This window comes from Apium graveolens, chromosome 9, assembly GCF_009905375.1.
Source record: "Apium graveolens cultivar Ventura chromosome 9, ASM990537v1, whole genome shotgun sequence".
Taxonomy (NCBI): domain Eukaryota; kingdom Viridiplantae; phylum Streptophyta; class Magnoliopsida; order Apiales; family Apiaceae; genus Apium; species Apium graveolens.
Window position 1 is genome coordinate 132,052,362 of NC_133655.1, and position 5,390 is coordinate 132,057,751.

A 5,390-nucleotide genomic window follows, 5' to 3' on the forward strand; every position below is an offset into this window, starting at 1 on the left:
ATAAAATATAGATAATTGACATATCTTCCTAACTATTTTTATGTTGATTTATGAATTTATATGAATCATATGAAATTTCTAAAATCTTTTTCCGAGTATTTAAAATCTATTTTATAAAAACGGGAACCAACCGACGTCAACCGTTTTTACGTTTTTGGAACCCGAAACTCTTCCGAGAACTCCTTCCTAACCTAATTGTAATATTGCGAGCATTTTCCATGTTTCGACTTTTTCGATCCGGCGTACGGTTTGTCCTGCGCGGGTCCCGGCGTAATATTTTCGATACAGTATTCGTTTCGGTAAATCAATAAAAACCCGTATTTTCGATAAACGGGAGCTTTTTATTAAACTATCACAATTATCACTTCGTAATACGTGTAACCAGGCGCTGAGACCAAGACCGCAGTACAAATTGTACTGATTTGGATAATTATCCCGAAAACCGATACCGTTTGGATCAGTTTTTACAAATAAACGTACCATTTTATATCCGGAATGATCCAACGGGATACTAATTTTCCGTAAATATAAATAGCCTTTTACCGTATTTTATTTCGTATCAAAATTATTTACAGACAGATAAATATATAATTTTACAGAGAAAAATCCTATATTCATAAACTGTTTCAAGAATCAAACCAACTTTTGAAGGTGTTATTGATCTTTGTTTGAAAAGCTCGAGTACTGGATTTGAAGGTCTTGAGAAGCTCTATCAGAATCTGTAATCCATACACCTGCAGAATCAAAGGTTTAATTTCTAAAAATTTATTTATTTTCAAATTATTTTTATGAAAAATATGAATTTTTGTTCGGATGATTGTTTGTATGATTTGATGATTGCATGTTGTAGAGCTTTCCTGATGATTTTGGTATATTATAAGTCTGATTTGGAGTTCAATAACATGTTCAAATTTGAGTTTGATTTTCGAATTTTAAAATTAGGGTTTATAACCCGTATGAATGTTTTCAATTGAAATTTGGGGGTTTTTGATTCAGGGGTTATTAGCTGTTGATTTATAGTGGGTTGTGTTCCTTATGAAATTTGCAATCGATTGATATATAGCTCGTTAACAGAGGATGCTTGAATCGAAGTGAGTTGTGTTTTAAAGATTTACGATGTTCGCCGGAAACCGGCGATGTTCTTGGCCAATTTTCGGCCAGAACATGGATGATTAGAATGTTTTGATTGCATGAACAAGTTCCTGGTGTTGTGTAGTATTGATCTGGAGGTGTTGGTGGGGTGAGGACGCCGGGATCGTCTTCTTCGGCCACCCCCGATTTTCCGGCGACTGGAACTGCAAAATTGCAGTTTAGTCCCTGTAGTTTTGAAGATGGTGAAGTTTAGTCCCTGTAGTTTGCAAAGTTTTCAAAAATAGGATTCATGTTTATAAAATGTTTAATAATCATATTTCCTATTTATTTTTATTATAAAAATTCATTTTTAATTTCTGAAAATTCTAAAAAAAATTAGTATTTTAATTCCGAAAATTATTTTTAATTCAAAAATAAATCTGAATTAATTATTTAATTAATTTAAGTTAATTTTTAATTGATTAATTGGTTAATTAATTCGAAAATTAATTGATTAATTGATTTAATTAATTATTAATTGATTTTAATTAATTATTTAATTAGATTTAATTATTTAAAAATGATTTAAAATTCCGAAAAATAGTTTCGAGCTTTAAAATATTATTCTAAATTATTTCCAAGGCTCGATAATTATTATAAAATTGTTTCGGAGCCAGAATTGGCCAGCCGAACCCTGTTTATTAACCCGAAATTGATCCAACGACCCGTTTTAATTCCGAAAAATGTTTTAAAAATCATTTTAAATACCCAAAGCCTATTTATAACCCGAGACTTATTTATAAATGATTTGTCATTGATTATGTGATGTATTATGTGTTATATGTGACTTGTTGATTGACTATTGGTCTATACATTCGGTGTTTACTTGATTATTGCATAACTTTCAATCCGTTAATCGGATTTGGGTAAAACGAAGGGTAGATAGAAGTATGTGTTGAATAGAATCCTATGAGTTGATGATTGATAGATGCTTATATATGTGAGCAGAAGAGGCAAGACGTAGGAAAGGGAAATAGGTAGTTGAGGAGTAAAACGATTGTGATTGGAAGCGAGTGCAGGATAGTAAGCTAATACCAGGCAAGTGTTCTGAACTTTCTCGAGATATTGTAGTACTTGATAGTCTTGTTGAATTATTTTATGATACTACTCCATAAATACAGACAAACTAAACACCAAATACTGAACTAAATACATACAAATCTACGATACTACTCCACAAATACATACAAACTAAATACCAAACACTGAACTGAATTATTTTATACTCAGCCCATGGTATCTTATGCTTTGAAAGACCAAATTCTTGAAACCCTGAAACATTGATTCCTTTGTTATCCAATTCTTTCATTACCCAACATCCAAGCCTTGAAGTACCTTGTTGATCCACACAAGGGTTGAAACCTTTTCATTATTAAACACTCGCTGTTGTTAATGATTCTGATTATTGTTTATTATTGTTTAATTTTGTTATTATGTTTGAATTGGATTGTTTTTATAAAATTGTGGACCAGATTCGTGGTCAGACCATATAATGGTCAAGTTAGGCCAATGTGTGCCTTGGATCCAGTAGTTAGAGCAATGCTGTGTGCTTTGCTCGGGGTTAGTGCGTGACTGATCAGCAGCCTAACCTTGGTTTTAAAATAAAAATATAGTATCCAATTCTAAATCATAATCCATTGTTCACTTGATACCATAACCATATTCACTTGATGATCATTATTCTCAGTTTTGTCATTATGACTTGCTGAGCTAGTTAGCTCATTTGTGCGATGTTGTTTATACTCTTTCCAGTTAAAAAGGAACCAGTTGGTACCAACGAACCCCAGTCCAGTGCGAGAGCTAGGGATTAAGGCTGTTGAAGCTGAGCTAGTAGGCTTCTTTTGGAATAATGTAAATTGTAAAAGTTTGTAATATGTTTAATACTCAGTTTGAGTTTGAATGGTTGGGATTTAATCAATATGTAATATATTAGCGTGTTTGGCTTGTGTGCATACTTTAACCTGTTGCGATCCGTGGTAGTTGGTAAGTAGGGTCACTGCATATTATTATTATTATCTTTATTAATGTTATAAGCAGGCTGTAAATAGTGTGTGTGTGGACCCCAAACTTCTGACCCGGGTTTGGAGGGTGCCACACTTGCTAGCATTTAAAGAAGGGTTAACGTCTTAACCCTGACTATACTTTAGCGATAATCAAATTTGATTCACCGGATAAAAAAGATATTTTTCGCATCTTCATGGTCGAATGCCTCCGACCATGTTGACCAGTCTAGAGTAAGAGTCCCCGAATAGTATTTTATTACACTGATTTGACATATTATTAGACACGGAAATTTATTTGCTAAGTCTAGCACACAGCCAACACCTCTCAAATAAATCACATTAGCCCGAACAATGAGCTAATTCAGAAGTCAAGGAAATTATTTTAGGCGACACAAAAATGCATCGCTTGTTTATCCAATAAAGGTAACCACCTCGAATGATGATAATGGTTGAATACGATAAAGACTCATTTGGTTTTCTCGAAGCAAAGAGAATAACCGAAGTGAATAAACATAAAAATCAATTTACGTTCCAAGTCATTTCGACTTTCAGGATTTTCGAATGAGTAACCAATCACTACGAGTGATCTTATTTACGATCTTATTATAACATTTCTACTGATTCGAGCAATGAATCATCTCTCAAATTCAATAAAAGATAGTTAAACCTGAATAATAGATTTAACCGAAAAAACGAGTGTGGATGACGAGAATAATAAGTCAAGCCTTTGCTGAAAGAATAAGTCAAGCCTTTGCTGAAAGAATATAAGGAATCATCTCGAAAAATGAGAACGGCTATGATTTCCATAAAATAGTTGAAACATACACTTGAGATATTTAGAATAGTCCTAGATAATAATTTATAAGTAATAGGCACTTTTAAAAACTTTGAAAAATATATATTTGCTCAAAATAATTTTGAAAGGACACTAACATAATTTCAATAGAGTACTCAATTTGAAAATAACACTTAAAAAAATAATAAGGGAAGTAGTAAACTTGCCTCAAGTCCAATGTACATTTGCAAAATTATAAGCAATTACTCTTATGAGCTTTATCTGCAATAGTCTCTTCCATTCGGATGGTCTATACCCAACATATAATAATAATTCAATAATAAGAACTCGATAGGATCCAATTTATCGAACTACAACATGCTAATCAATAATATTTAATAATATATCAATATCTTAAAAGCTAGTTTAATTCTAACTCCAAAATTCACAAGTATTACGTCATTAAAGTAATTTTAAAAACTAGATAGTTTTTTCACGATCATAACCATATATTGTACATACAAATCCGAGTACCAGAAGTATTTTAAACAAGTTACACATTAATCACTCTCTTAAATTGTTATGGATTAAAAATTAATATATATAATTGTTGTATTTAGTACTAAGGAACGTGAGCTTCAAGGCTCGATTTGACTGCTCTTGTATTTCGTGACTCAATCTGCCTTAATAAGATGCCTACGTACCTTGCTGATTGCCAAGGATTAAGTCAAAAAACGTAGTTCTTGGTGATACTTGCCCTCGGGGCTCTGGCGGCGAGGGCTCACCAAGGACGTAGTGACTTTCATGTCCTCCAAGGACTAAGTCTAAAACGTAGTTCTGATCTGTGGGGTGAGGCCCCTTATATAGATGTTGGGAGTCCTTGAATTGGACTTGGTATAGGAGACTTGGTGGTCAAGTCTCTGAATTAGGATAGACTTAGGAGTCCTAGGGAGTAGGAAGCTGATTCCTTATCCCATGAGGTTCCTTGGAGGCCAATCTACAAGGATTTGTATCCTCACTAGGACTTATCTTAGTAGCTGTTTTTCTCCCTTATTTATTAATTACGAAATTAATAAATAATCAGGGTTTTTGGGCCTTCTTTGTTCCATCAGGCCTGATCTGGTCCATCAGGCCTGATCAACATGTTAACCTTTCTGGTCTGAATGTCATACATCTTCTTATTGGGCCTAATAGCCCATACCTTGTACAATTAATGCAGTATTTAATTATACAATCAGGATTTATTTATCCTTATCATTTGCCCCCCAACTTTTGGGAAACATTGATTAGGTTTCGCAGAAGTTAAGTCTATTCATTCCATTACAAGGTTTCGTTTTTGCGTAAAGTATGGAGCGACCTACACGTTTACAACGATTGTTCCTCTTATTCAGGAATTATCTTAATTTCCAGGAATTTTTTCCTTAATTCCGGGATTTTTCCCTAACTTTCTGGATTTTTTCCTTAATTTCTAGGATTTATCC